Source organism: Zea mays, chromosome 10 (genome assembly GCF_902167145.1).
Source record: "Zea mays cultivar B73 chromosome 10, Zm-B73-REFERENCE-NAM-5.0, whole genome shotgun sequence".
Classification (NCBI taxonomy): domain Eukaryota; kingdom Viridiplantae; phylum Streptophyta; class Magnoliopsida; order Poales; family Poaceae; genus Zea; species Zea mays.
In genome coordinates, this window is record NC_050105.1 from 22,151,303 (window position 1) to 22,167,328 (window position 16,026).

A 16,026-nucleotide genomic window follows, 5' to 3' on the forward strand; every position below is an offset into this window, starting at 1 on the left:
CAAGAAAGGCCTCCACCCTCTGCCTCCAACCGCCTGGTGATGCCTGACCGGTCACTGGACGACCCATAATGCTGAGACCAAGAATCTTCTGGCAATCTTCAAGCGTCACGGTCATCTCACCGCAGGGAAGGTGGAAAGTGTGAGTCTCTGGCCGCCACCTATTGGAAGACAAAAGAATACAAAATCATTAGTATGCAAAGTAGATTTGATAATTGTAAATATTAAACAACTAGAGAAGTCTTTACCTGTCGACCAGAGCCGTCAACGCCGCTGGGTTGAAAGTGGGTAGCCCACGGCGGACCTGGTACGATAAGACGTCCAAGCCAGCCCTCTGTAGGAGAGGAGTGTACCTCTCATCGTACCTCATCTCCTCCAGAAACCGGTCGTGGGTCCGGACCCGCAGAACGGGCAACACCTAGCAATCAAAAGAATTTTCATTAGTCAAATATAGGTCGCACATATTAATTCGAAAATTTAATTTATGTACAAAATGTTACCTCTCCCTCTGCGGTGAGACGGCCCCTGTGGTGCTCGCCGTAGTGAGGGTCCAGCAAGTGGAACTGCGCCATCCTGCAAATTAAGATATCAACATATTAGAATAAAATTTGTGTATAAAAAAATCGACATATTAGAATAAAATTTGTGTATAAAAAAATATATCACACCTGACTAAGTGTCCAAATGCATGTACGTGAGTTGTGGCCAAGTCTACCGCATTTTCCGCATTCATTCTGCTCTGGGTCCACGAGAAAGGGGGACACTCGTCCTCTCCTACTGCGACCGGAAACCTGATCCATAACCATGTTGCACCGGCTCCTTTTCCTACTACCACGTTTGTCCCATCGATGCGCTGGATCAGCAACGTATACCGGACCGGTGTACGGTGGCCATTGTGACTCATCAAGAAATGGCTCAAAACGAGGGCTCCAGGTACATACTAAGCTCTCTACACTGAACTCAGAAGGTATTCTGCTCTCAAATGCAAAGTTACGATGACGTGCGGCCGCAACATAATGAGAACATGGAAAATGGTATTGTCTAGGTTTACCACATCCACACCAGAATGCATCAAGTAACACGACATGTGTCCTCGAAGGTCGCACCTCACCGTCGGAAGTTATGCCGCCTAGTGTTGTTACCTCGTATTTACCCAGCTCCTCATCAAAGCATTGTACCTCATGTCTATGGGCACGTACCTTTGCATTATAAAAGGACTGAAAGAACAACACGTTAACTAACATATAAAAGGACTAAATATATTTACAAGTAAATGGCTAGCTAGTATACTAAATACTAAACTAAATAAATACTAACTAAATGCTAAACACTAATGTAACCACTAACCCTAAACCCTAAACCCTAAAATGCTAAAAGCTAAATACTAACTAACCACTAACGAACAACTAAACACTAAATAACTAAGTAATACCAACTAAATACAAAAATATTAAGTAATAATTATAAAAAATTATTACCTTGTGAGCTGGAAGGCCGGAGGGAGAGCGGCAGGTGGAGGAGAGCAGGCGGCGGCCGGAGTCGAGCGAGCGGTGGGCGGAGAGCACACTCAACAATCGTGTTGTTTGTCGTCGGCGGGCGAGCTCGGCGGGCGCCGGGCGGGCGGCGAGCTCGGCGGGCGAGCTCGGCGGGCTGCGGGCGGGCGGCGAGCTCGGCGGCGGCGGGCTGGCGGCGAGCTCGGCGGCGGCGGCGGTATGAGCGGCGGCGGGCGTAGGAAACGAAAGCCGAGCGAAACAGAGAAGAAACGAAGAGGAAAGGGGGTTTCGGTTAAGTTTCCTAGCTCGGCGCCAAGATCTGTGGCGCCGAGCTAGGTGTGCCACGCGGGCTGCCACGTCATGAAGCTCGGCGCCATAGCCGATGGCGCCGAGCTGTGTTAGCTCGGCGCCACAGGCTATGGCGCCGAGCTAAGGGTCCAAAACTGCATTTAAATTTTTTTTAGGTCTAAACGTGATTTTACTTCTGTTTAGGGGCTAAAATACAAAAAATTCGGGCAAAACAACGGCCTAATAACGCAGGCAGGCAGGACACGTTCATATGCAGGATCTACAAGAGACACCCTAATAACGCAGGCAGGACCGTAAAGTAATGAGTAAGCATAATTATTCTCCTAAATCTTCTCAAGAATTCAGCACAAGATCATGCACCAATAACCGACAAACGAAACCAAACGACATATGAGAGGCACATGATTGCCATGCATGTTACATGCTACGACGGGCCATGTGGCTTAGTTTGTTGATTATTAGGACTACACATATGGACAAAACGGACTCAGTACTAGAGCCGTTATTACGACTGTACGATGGCCACCGGTTCTGTACTTTTATTGCCGTTGCAATTCAAATCAAATATTTCGCAGCGCTTCAACGTCCTCCAATACTATAGTAGTTGTGGATGTCCTCTTGCCATGATGATGACTTGACGGCCCATGTGTGGTTTGGACATATTATTAGTGTACTAGATGCGTAAGTTTGAACCGAATGATACTCTAAAGCATGTTATAGTCGAGATCACAAATCAAAATCTTCTGTCTCGCCCGAGGCCAACCTTGGACGGGAGATGCGGTTCCGTCTCGCCTGAGCCTAGCTTTAGGCAGGAGACGTAGTTCTGACTCACTCGAGGCCAGCTCTGGGCGGGAGACACAGTTCCGTCTCGCCCAAAGCCAACCTCGGACGAGAGATGCAGTTCCATCGCGCCCGAGGCCAGCTCTGGGCGGGAGAGGCAATTCTGGCTCGTCTAAGGCCAACTCTGGACGGGAGATGCAGTCATAACTCGCCCAAGGCTGACCTCGGGTGGGAGCGCAAAAACGCTCCATGGGCCACTTAATGGGCCTCCCAATGACTTGCCTAGCAAGGCATGCCCTCGAGCCGCAACCAGGCTGGATGAGCTCGACCCAGGGAGACGAATACCAGGTGACCGAGTCATGCGCAGAAGGAGCGCTGCTACCTCGGGCAGGGAGGTTGAGCGTACCCGAAGCGTTAGATACTCGAAGATAACTCAGATGAAGGGCAACTGAACTCTGGATAAGCAGGAATGTGTGCCGCGTTAAAAGGAGGATTCAGGTAGAGTTAGATAGACATCACGACTTGTAAAGGGATAACCCTCTAGTCATCTATATAAGGCTGAGGGGCTACCCCTATGATCTCACATCATCTCAGCTCATCACATCCCATCACCACCATGGGGTTGCGGCGGTCCGTCTATAAAGGGCAGACATCCTTCAATCGGAGGTCACAGACGAACAACAACCGACTCATCCTTTTCTTCTCAATTCTCTAAGTCGCCGCTTATCTACCCTGTTGTCCCTCCGTCTGCCGTGCAGCAGATCAAGGGAGAGCGGTGTCTCTAAACCACCATCGGTGTTTCGACGACCTGCACGGGTGCCGGCGAATCAGGTTTCTGGGAAGTGCTTCGCGCACGTCCGCTCGGGTTCCTCTACAAAACTTGTGGAAATCATTGTGATAAATGATGTGAATTCTTTTTTATCTCAAAATTTTGATACGAAGGATTTGGGAGAGGCTGATGTTATATTAAACATAAAACTAATTAAGGGTGAGAATGGGATTATTCTGAAACAATCTTGTTTTGTGGAGAACATTCTAAACCGCTTTGGGTTTTCTGATTCTAAAGATTCTCCAACACCTTTTGATCCTAGTATAAAGCTTCGCAAGAACAGAGGACAAGAAATTAATCAGTTGAGATACTCCCAAATTATTGGTTCCCTCATGTACCTTGATTGGTTCCCTCATGTACCTTGCTGGTGCAACTAGACCTGATATATCATTTGTTGTGAGAAAATTGAGCAGATTCACTTCTAATCCAGGAAGCGATCACTGGTGTGCACTAGACGTGTAATGAGATATTTGAGAGGTACTTCTGCATATGGACTTCACTATACTGGGTACCCAGCTGTACTTGAAGGGTATAGTGATTCCAACTGGATCTCAGATGCAGCTGAGATCAAGGCCACAAGTGGATATATATTCACAATTGGTGGGCTGCAGTTTCTTGGAGGTCTTGTAAGCAGACTATCTTAATAAAGTCTACTATGGAGGTGGAACTTGTAGCATTTGAGTCAGCCACTACTGAGGTAGAGTGGTTGAAAGAGCTCTTAATGGACTTGCCAATGGTTGATAAACCGGTACCAACCATTTTGTTGCATTGTGATAATCAAAGTGTGATCACAATTGTAGGCAATGAAAAGTTCTCAAGACATGTGAAACGACGTATCAAATAAGTAAGGCATTTGAGAAATACTGGAGAGATCGCTGTAGAGTATATTAATACTGCTTGAAACTTGCGGACCCTTTTACAATGGGATTAGCACGTGCTATGATTGATGGAGCATCAATGGAGATGGGGTTGAAGCCCATGTGATGTTATCATACAGTGGTAACCCAATATATGTGATCGGAGATCCCGTGAATTAGTAATTGGGAAGAACAAATTGTTTTGTATAACAAGAGAATACATTATTTTATTTGTTTCCCGCTAGAAGATGCGTACTCTTAGTACTGCAAGGGAGGTTGACTTTTGTCTTAATGTATTCTGAGGCCTGTAACAGGCAAGGTACTGTCCTGCAGGGTACACTTATAAGAATACACCTATATGAGTTTGACTGTGAGGTCGCAGTCTATGAGATGTGGGTAATCTCAAATAAATTCACTAAAAGACACGGGAGCATGACTGTAACGCTCCAATCAGAGGCATGGCTTTAGGCGTCCTAGTATCAGTGATGCCTATAGGTGAAATCAACTTACAGAAGACTAGCAATTAAAGGCTTTGTTCATTGCAAAGTCGTGAGTAGGTGAATCCTATACTGCAAGGTGTAGCTCAACCCGTATCGGGTCTGCACTATAAAGCTGGTATATGAAAGTGTAGAGATTGAGTCAATTGGAGACCTTGGCTTTGGTGGGGATTGTTGGAATTAGGCCCATTAGTGGGTGGTTCAATTCAATAAGGAAGCCAAGGTGGTGTGTAGAGATGGCATGGGACTTTAGTCCCATATCACCCATCTAGGTAGGAGAGAACCAACTTATATGTGAGAGTGTTCCCTACTCTTCACATGTGAGAAATAAAGGGATATGGAGGCTGTCACACGCGCACGCTCGCTCGCGTTTCACGTTATTTATCGTGTGACTTGTGACTTGGGACTATGCGTGATCGCGTCGTGACGAGTTCTAAATGACAGTTTAATTTTTGCCTTTTTTTGGTTATCAAATATCACACCTAGACTACCACGTCAACCAGGAGTAATGAGCACGCACGTTACGTACGAGATCTCCGGGCGGGTGCACGTAGAGATATTCCAGGGGCAGTTCCTAGAATTTAGAAGATCAAATCAAGGGGTTGTGGCGGCCCGTCTATAAAGGGCAGACGTCCTTCAGTCGGAGGTCATAGCGAACAACAACCGACTCATCCTGTTCTTCTCAATTCTCTGTGTCGCCGCTTCTCTGCCCTACCGTCCCTTCATCTGTCGTGCAGCAGATCAAGGGAGAGCAGTGTCTCCGAACCACCGTCGGCGTTTCGACGAACTGCACAGGTGCCGGCGAATTAGGTTTCTAGGAAATGCTTCGCGCGCGTCCGCTCGAGTTCCTCTACAAAACTCATGGAAATCACTGTGAGTAAATCTACAGTTTTAGTTTGTTGCAATGACAGTCTTATGGTTAGATCTATTGTCTATTCTTATTTTATGCGTTAATCTTGTTGAGTTAGTTCAGATATGTTCTTTTCTAATGTCGTGGATATTATCTGCCATTAGATCTAGATTTTTCGTTTTATGCCGCATTATCAAATTAACCTTAGGCCATGTTAATTTTCTAATAATCCAGAAACCTAATAGAATTAACATGGCTGGACCTTCGGATGCACTTAAACCTGACCGGTTTGCCGGCGGTCAAAACTTTAAGAGATGGCAGACTATGTTTAAATTCTGGCTCATGTCATTGAGGATCTGGTGGGTGATTTGCCTAGTTCTTCCTCTCACTGAGTAGCAGGACCGTAACTTCGAGTCGGATAACGAAACATGTGTTGGTTGTATCTTGACACTATTGTCAGATCAACTATATGACATACACATGCACCACGAAGTGGCTCATGATTTATGGGAGAACCTGGATTGGATGTATACTGAATCAGATGATGGACGTGAACTTTGTGTTAATGAGCAGTACCATGAATACAGGATGGTCGATGACCGTTCTGTCGTGGAACAGGCTCATGAAATCCAGCTTCTGGTGGGGGAACTTTCACACTTTGACTGTGTCTTGCCTAAAAAGTTCATGGTTGGTGGCATCATTGCCAAATTACCTCCTAATTGGAGGAATTTTGCCACGGCTCTCAAACACAAGAATGAGGCAATGACTATTGAAAGTCTAATTGCTACTCTTGATGTTAAGGAGAAGGCAAGATCTAAGGATGTACCCTGTTCTGGTCCAATGAATAGTGGTACCTCTAATGCCAATGTGGTTGAAGACAAATCTGGTGGGAACAACAAAAACAAGACGAATTGGAAACCAAAGGCCAAGCAGAACACTGATTTTAAGGAGAAGAAGAAAAACCTTGTAGACCTGACTTGCTTTGTGTGCGGTGAATCTGGTCACATAGCTAGAAAATGTCGTAATAGGAAGGGCAAGAAAGGTGAGGGTCAGAAAACTGCAAATGTGGTTATTGCTGATGTTGGGAATTCTGGGTATGTCCCTCAAATTCTTTTAGCATGTCAATCCACCGATTGGTGGTTAGACACTAGAGCCAATGTACATGATTGTTCTCATCTAAACTTATTTTCTTCTTATCAGGCTACCGACAGTAGCGCCATCTTGATGGACAGTAGCGTACATGGAATAGGAAGAGTTGATCTAAAGTTGACCTCTTGAAAGACTCTCTCTTTGAAGAATGTGCATCATGTTCCTGGAATAAATAGGAACCTTATTAGTGCTTCTCTTTTATGCCGTGATGGCTTTAAGTTAGTGTTTGAGTCAAACAAGTTTATTGTCTTTAAATTTGGTTTGTTTATTGGCAAAGGTTATGACAGTGGTGGTTTGTTCCGCCTTTCTGTGGCTGATGATTGTAATAATGTGGCAAACTCAGTTTCATATTCTGAATTGAATGTAGGCGAGGCTGCTGTTTGGCACTCTCGACTTTGTCATATTAGTTTTGACCGCATTATCCAATTGTCTAGGCTTAATTTGATTCCGAAAATTCCTGTTGTTAGGAGATCTAAGTGTCATGCTTGTGTGTGTAACACCCTGAATTTGGGGTATAAAATTTCTTTGCTCATACTCACAAATTCAGGTGTTACTCCTCTCTTCACATCTTCCCCAACCTCCTCTTTCTCTTTTTATAGAAGAAGAGTGGTTATTTTTAAGTGTAAATGTAATTATAATCTAGTAGGTTAAACCCTAAGGGAACAATGGTTGTTGCATCATGTTAGAAAGTATTTGTTTTTTTTGTTTGATGAATGGTTTGCTTGATCTTTCATCTCATCATTTGTTTGCGCATAGTGTCAAACTGAAATAAATAGAAAAGAGAAAGAAAAAGAAAAGAAAAGGAGAAATGGATTTCAGCCCAACTCCCTCCCTGGCCCAGCTCGGCCGGCCCAGCCGTCCCCCCTCCCCCCTCTCTTTTCTCCCCCCGGCCCACTCGCGCCAGCGCTCCCTCGTGGGCCCATGCGCACCGCGGGGGCCCAGCTCCAGCTCCCCCCCCCCCGCGCCAGCTCTCTCCCTCGTGGGCCCGCGCGCTGCTCGGCCCAGCTCCCAGCGCTCGCTCGCGCCAGCCTCGCTCGCGCCGCGGCCCAGCTTTGGCGGCCCAGCGCGCGATGCCCCGCCGGCCCAGCTCCGCGGTCGTGGCCCAGCGCGGCCAGCGCGCCCTGCGTGCACGCGCCCTACGCGAGGAGCGCCCTGTTCATCTCCTTGAAACCGCCAGACGCACGATTTCTTCGCACGCCGCACGATTTCTTCGCCCGACGCGCAGTTTTCTTCGCCCGAGTGCCTAGTTTCTCGCCCAACACCGCTCCTCCTCGCCTCGCCCTCGCTCTCTGTGTCCCCTGCGCCGTCGGAGTGCCGCCGTTGTCGCCGTGTGCGCGCTCGCCGCACTCGCTGCGCAGCGAGTCTCGCCATCGCGCCGCCGTCGAGCCCACGTCCCGTTGCGGCCGTCGTCGTGCTCGCCGCCGAGGTGAGCTCACCCTCTTCCTCTCTCTCCCCCACTCTTCTCCTCTCGATGTACTGCTCGCTCGGCATGGCTAGAGCTCGGCTGAGCCGACCCGGACGCCCCGTTCCTCTCCGTCTCGTCGTTCCGTCGGTCGAGCACCCAGCCCAGCCGTCGTCTCGCCGGTCAGCCCCTGCGCAACGCTTAGCCCGCGCGTCCAGCAGCCCCGCGCGCTCTTGTCCGGCGAGCAGAGGCCGCTGTCGCCTAGCGTCGACGTAGCAGCAGCATCCCCTCGCCGTCGAGCCTAGTCCCTGCGCGTCGCAGCCGCGTTGCTGCGCGCTCAGCACGCCCAGCCGCGTTGTCATTTAGCGCCGTAGCAGTCGTTCGCCGTCGAACCTTGCCCCTGCGCGTCGCAGCTGCGTTGCTGCGCGCTCGCCGCTGCCCAGCTCGCCCCGACCGTTCGTCTACCATCGTCGTGCCTCGCTACAGTTGCCTAGCGCATTGCGTACTTGTCAAGCCTCACGCGCGCAATTTCGCACGTGATCACGGGTATCGCGCGCACCGTCGTCGTTGTTTGTAGAATCCTCGCGCTGTTTCGCGCGTGTCGTGCGCCCATTCTGCGCGCAATAATTAATTACTTCGTTATAATCGTCCGTACGCGTTAGTCAATTAGTTCTCGTATTAATTATCGATTAATTGATAATTCATTTTTTATCTAAAATATTCCACACAAGTAGTTTACGTCAACTAAATTGAACTTAGAAATATAATTTTCGCGTTTAAACGTAATATAGGTTGTTCGTCATCACGTCATTAATTAGCCGCAGTTTGTTAATTATTTAATGTGTCGTGCGTCGCACAACGAGTGCGCGCGCTCGCGTTTGCTTGCGCGCAGTGCGTCGACGGGACTCCGTCTACGTTCGCCTACCCTTCGTCTACCCCTAGACGACTCTCGTCTACCCCTCGTCTACCCCCCGTATGCTTCGTGTCGTTCGCCATCGCCCGCGCGTCGCACAATAAATCGTCGCGTGCTATTCGCGCGCATTGTGCGTGCTGTTCACACGTGTCGTCGTGCGTTTTACGCACGCTAATAATTCGCCTCACCTAGAATAGCTCACGCTAATTAAATATATATTTAAGCAACGGTTATTCGAACAACACACTAATCGGGACTAAGTAGTATTTTTACTTGGCATGTGATTATTGTCCGTTAATATGATTAAGCCGAATTAAATATTATAATTCATATTCGCTTAGTATACATGTGATATCCCTCGACCGTAGTATCAGTCATCTCGGTTCCGTTCTCGCGTAGTCATAGATGTGAATTCTATGTCGCGTGCATATTTATTTGATCTATACTGTTGTATGGTGTACTGTTTTCTACCATTTCAAGAATGTTGGATGTATGTTTGCACTCGCGTAGATATCGGGCCGTTCGTGGAGTCTGAGGGAATTGCAGGAGAAGACCCTGAGCAGCAGCAGCTTGGTGAAGGCAAGTGTCCTCAGTCCCATTATGTCCCATTTATTTTATAATACACTGTCCCGCATACTATGAACAACCTAAGGATTTACTAGCTTTCTATTTACCTTGTCCTTGATTTACCTTTTGGGCTACTATGGTTAACTGCATGCTAGCGCTTTACTCTAATTAACGAACATGATGAGAATTACTTGATGATACGATGCTTTTATTTTGGATACGATGGTGGTATACTTGTGGCATTTTAGGGGACTCGAGCCGTTTCCCGAGCACCTCTCCGTAAGGACCTGTTTGTTGAGAGACCACCCGGGATAACAGTGCAACCATGAGGGTGAAATGGGATGCCCTTAGCTAATTAATTAGAGGAACTAGAGGTGTAGTTGCGTCGCCGTCGTGCCGTCAATGGGGTCCAGGCACAGTGCTTGCTCTGCCGAGGCCGAGTGCCGAGGTTCTTTCGTTTTGCTTTTGTTAGTCACTCTCCTGCGGGGAGGGGTACTGTGTTTATCAAACTGGAGAAACCTAACGGGCGGCTATGATCTCTAGGGAATCTTTGTAAAAGCTATGTAGTGATACCTTGCCGGACCACCTAGGTAGTGGTCAATGGGGATTAGCTCTCCCCGGGCAGAAAGGGAATCACGGCTCATGGGTAAAGTGTGCGACCTCTGCAGAGGGTAGTGAAACTGATATATCAGTCGTGCTCACGGTTAAGAGCAGCCTTGGGATCCTCTTTGATTAGAGATACAGATGGTTCGAGATACAATGGTTCTATTAATGTTGTTGGTTCGATGATGATCATGATGTTTCCTCGATGAGGAAATGACTCAGGGGATGGTTATATAATAAAACTTGGCTCCTACAAATAATAAATACCTGACCAACTAAAAGCAACTGCTGAGCCTAACCCCACATAAAGCTAGTCCACTTCAGCCAAACGGGGCATTTGCTGAGTACGTTGATGTGTACTCATCCTTGCTTTACCACAAAACACCAGGTTGTCCCCATTGCAACCACTGCTCAGGAGAAGATGAAGTCGTGGAAGGAGACTTCCAGGAGTTCCAAGACTACGACGAGTTTTAGGTGTGGGTTGGCGGCAACCCCCAGTCAGCTGCCTGTGAAGGCCTTATCTTTACTACGTTTCGCGTAGCACTCTGATTTATACGTTAAGTTGATGACTATGTGGATGTCTCTAACTCTGTGATGTAATAAGTTAATACTCTTTTATGTTATTATTCGAGCACTGTGCGATGATGTTCATTTATGTAATCGCTGTGTACGTGAGTTCTGATCCTGGCACCTACATAGTTCGCATTCGGTTTGCCTTCAAAACCGGGTGTGACATAAGTGGTATCAAAGTCGTGCTGACTGTAGGACCGCCGACCTAGAGTAGCACTGGTCGTACTAAGGACTATTGACCTTCACCCTCACCTTGACCTCTTGCGTCACTTCGTCGGTCACCTCGACCAACCCTATGTTTTACTACATATATATATATATACTATATTATACCTTGTTAAAATTTTATTTTGTTCTGTCTATGGTTTACTCACTTGTCATATTAGTTCTGTTCTTACTCTTATGCTTACGGTGTCTTTTGTAGATGGCTCGACTTAGACACACTGCTCGTAAGTCGGTGATTCCTTTCCTGTCGTCTCGCCTTGCGGAGCGTCCTCTGCGCCGCACCGTGTCCGGTCAGTCGAGTCACCTGGAGAGGCTGCACCACCGCCTGCGTGAGGAGCAGGAGCGCCAGCGTCAGCACAGGGAGCAGCAGGGCTCTTCCTCCCCACCTGAGCAGGAGGTGGAGTCCGTGAGGCGCTGCTCCCCTGTTCCCCAGCTGGAGGCGCCCCCTGCACCACCGCAGGACGCCCCGGCTGTTGGAGGAGCTACTGGAGGAGGTCCTGGAGGAGACCCCGACGACGATGACTCAGACCACAGCACGGAGTCCTCTGAGCCGCAGGAGGCGGAAGGATGGGTCGCCCGACCCATCACCCGTGACGCCGCTCGCGGTTGTCACTTCCACGACGCACTCGACACCTTGTTGCGCCAGGCCTTCGACCGGCACACCTGGTCGATCGAGTACCGTTGTGTAGTCTACCAGCACAGTCGCGGGAGGTACCCGGACCGCTGGGAGGCTACCTGCCTAGTTCGCCGTCCGGAGGATGATCTCCGGGGTGCGGAGGCCTTTTCGGAGCACTACTCTATCTCCGAGAGGGACACTGCAGAGGCGGCTATGCAGGATGCAGCACGGCGTGCACTCTCCCAGTACTATTCTTTGTTCGGTGGGGGTGGCCGACGGTCTTAACCTTAGGTACTACCCCCGCCGTCCTACTGGCAGCACAGAGAGTGTGGTTGTCTCACCTGTTGGTGAGGATAACCCTAGGTTGAGCAGCACAGTCAACCTAGTCGCAGTGCTTAACACCGAGCTGGATCACTCTCTGGACGAGCTAAGCAGGGCTCGAGCGGAGATTGCTGAGTTGCGTGCTGAGCTAGCAGAGCGCCGCCACCAGGAGGGTGGTTCCCCCGCTCCTGTTGGAACTCAGCACCCTTACCGCTCGCCGCCACGTGGTCACCACACTTATGGTTCCCCTGCCTATAAGACCAGGATAGATCTGGATCCTTAGATCGTTAGCGTCGGAGTTTGTAATAATTCTTAAGTCAGATGTCTCAGTCTTAGATAGTCAGTTTAGTTTGCTTATCAGTTGCTTCCATTCAGTTTAGTTTGCTTATCAGTTGCTTACATGCTTGTTATGATGAACTTGTGCTGGATTTGGATCTTTGTAATGACTGTTGCCAACATGTGGGTTTCCCCTGCAGTTTGGCTTAGCTAGTGATGTTAATGAAGTCAGTTGATTAGTTGGGAAACCATTTACTTCTACTTTCCTTTTTATCTGAGAAGCTGTTTTGGATCGTAATGAGGATCAGTGAAGTTCTTTGTTCACTTAGTGACATGAAGAATTCTGTTTTCCCTCTTCTTATGCTGAAGGTTTGTAAGATCAATGCTGATGTGTGAATGTCTTCCACAGATGTCTGACAACAGGCGCCGATGTAACAGGCGTGCTCAGCAAGAGCAGCGTGCCCAGCAGGAGGAACATCGGAGGCAGACTCCCCCGCCACCCCCGATGACAGTGGAGCAGATGTTCTTGATGCAAACTCAGGCAGTGCAGGCTATTGGGCAGACTCTAGCAGCCATGCAGCAGGCTCAACAGCAACCCCAACCTCAGTTGCAAGTGCAGATGCCTCAGATGCCACGGGACAAACGTGGCGAGTTCATGAGAGGGCACCCTCCTACCTTCGCCCATTCTGCTGACCCCATGGATGCAGAAGACTGGCTGCGTGCAGTGGAAAGGGAACTGCGCACCGCCCAGTGTGACGACAGGGAGAAGGTTCTGTATGGTCCCCGCCAGCTAAGGGGAGCAGCCCAGTCTTGGTGGGAGTCCTACCTCGCTACCCATGCTGACCCCGAAGCCATCACTTGGGAGGAATTCAGCGAGAGTTTCCGCAGGTACCATGTTCCAGAGGGACTGATGATCGTGAAGAAGGAGGAGTTTCTGGCTCTGAGGCAGGGACCCCTGTCTGTGAGTGAATACAGGGACAAGTTTCTGCAGCTATCTCGTTATGCACCTGAAGACGTCAACACTGATGCTAAAAGGCAGTACAGGTTCATGAGGGGTTTGGTGGATCCCCTGCATTACCAGCTGATGAACCACACCTTCCCCACCTTCCAGCACTTGATCGATAGGGCAATCATGACCGAGAGAAAGCACAAGGATATGGAAGATCGGAAGCGTAAGATGAGTGGACCATAGTCCAGGAGCATCAGCCGCCCCCGCTTCTCAGGCAGTTCATCTCAGCAAGGCAAGCATGGTCACCCACAGGGATATCAGCATCAGAGTCAGCGTCCGTACCAGCAACAGTCTCAGAGGCAGTACCCACAACAACAGCAGTATCGTCAGAACAACCAGCAGGGAGGTAACCAGTATCAGAGGCAGAACAACCAGGCACCTCGCCTTCCTGCCCCAGCAACAAATCAGAACAACCAAGCAGCCCCAGCACAAGGAGGGGGCAGAGGATGTTTTCACTGTGGAGAACAAGGCCACTGGGCGATGCATTGCCCAAAGAAGATGGCGCAGCAGTAGACCAACCCCAATGCTCCAGCAAGGCAAGGTGTACCTCAACAGGCAGCAGGTAATCGTGGCCAAGCGTACAACCGTGGGAAGGTGAACCACTTGGAGGCCGAAGCGATCCAGGATGCACCAGATGTGGCAGTAGGTATGTTCTCAGTCGAATCTCATCCCGCAAAAGTGCTATTTGATACCGGTGCAACTCATTCATTTGTCACTACAACATGGGTAGAAATGCATAACATCTCAGTAGAGGCAATGATGCCGCCCATGAGGATTAATTCGGTCGGTGGTAAAGTGCAAGCAGATAGAATATGCTCAAATATAAGGGTGGAAATAAGGGGGATAGGGTTCCCCAGCGACCTAATAGTAATAGACACTCCTGGGGTAGATGTCATCCTAGGGATGAATTGGTTAATGAAGTATGAAGCGAATGTTAGCTGTGACAAGAGGACCGTAACATTGAAGTCCCCACTCGGAGAGAAAGTAGTGGCTGAGCTAAGGATGCCTAAGACAGTGAAAGGAGATTGTCACCAGATTTTGGTTGATAGTAAGGAGGCCAACCCGCTTGAGGCTATCAGGGTTGTGTCGTACTTTCCAGATGTGTTTCCTGAAGAATTGACGGGCATGCCACCCGAGAGAAAGGTTGAATTTGCCATAGAGCTTATCCCTGGTACCGCCCCCATTTCTAAAAGAGCCTATCGAGTGTCTGGACCAGAATTGGTGGAACTCAAGAAGCAGATTGATGAGCTGTTAGAGAAGGGTTACATCAGACCAAGTACCTCGCCTTGGGCCGCTCCAGTATTGTTTGTAGAGAAGAAAGATGGTACCAAAAGGATGTGCATAGATTACAGAGCCCTGAATGAAGTCACCATTAAGAACAAGTACCCCCTGCCAAGAATAGAAGATCTGTTTGACCAACTCAGAGGTGCCAAAGTATTCTCGAAGATAGATCTGAGATCAGGTTACCATCAACTCAGAATCCGACCCTCGGACATACCGAAGACAGCATTCATCACCAAGTATGGGTTATATGAGTATACAGTTATGTCCTTTGGTTTGACAAATGCGCCAGCCTTCTTTATGTATCTGATGAACAGTGTGTTCATGGACTACCTAGACAAGTTTGTGGTAGTGTTCATCGACGATATTCTCATATATTCCAAAAGTGAGGAAGAACATGTGGAGCATTTGAAGATGGTATTGCAAAGGCTACGAGAGCATTAGTTGTATGCCAAGCTGAGCAAATGCGAGTTCTGGATTCATGAAGTCTTGTTTCTGGGTCACATCATAAACCAAGATGGGTTAGCAGTGGATCCAAAGAAAGTAGCAGATATCCTGAACTGGAAAGCACCGAAGGATGTTCGTGGGATCAAGAGCTTCATTGGAAAGGCCGGATACTATAGGCGTTTCATTGAAGGCTTTTCAAAGATTGCTAGACCAATGACAGCGTTACTAGCGAAGAAAGTTGAGTTTAAGTGGACCCAAAAGTGTCAAGAAGCATTTGAAGAACTGAAGAATAGATTGACTACAGCACCTGTGTTAGTTCTGCCTGATGTTCACAAGCCATTCTCGGTGTATTGCGATGCTTCTTACACCGGATTGGGATGTGTGCTAATGCAAGAAGGAAGAGTTGTAGCATACTCATCTCGACAGCTGAAGATCCATGAGAAAAATTATCCCACACACGACCTAGAGTTGGCAGCAGTGGTTCATGCTTTAAAGACATGGAGACATTACCTGTATGGACAGAAGTGCGACATCTACATAGATCATAAAAGTCTGAAATACATATTCACCTAGTCAGAGTTAAACATGAGGCAGCGAAGATGGTTGGAATTGATCAAAGACTACGAGTTGGAGATACATTACCATCCAGGCAAAGCCAATGTCGTTGCAGATGCTCTGAGCAGGAAGAGTCAAGTCAATATGATGGCTACGTACCCAATGTCATATGAGTTAGCCAAAGAGTTCGACAGATTGAGTCTTGGTTTTCTGAACAGTACACAAGGAGTAACAGTGGAATTAGAGCCCACCCTAGAGCGGGAGATCAAAGAAGGGTAGAAGGATGATGAAAACATCAACAAGATCCGGCAGCTGATCTTAGAAGGAAGAGACAAAGACTTTCGAGAGGATGAAGAGGGAGTAATATGGTTCAAGGACCGATTGTGTGTTCCCGACATCAAACCTATTCGGGAGCTGATCCTCAAGGAAGCTCATGAGACAGCCTACTCCATACACCCTGGAAGTGAAAAGATGTATCAG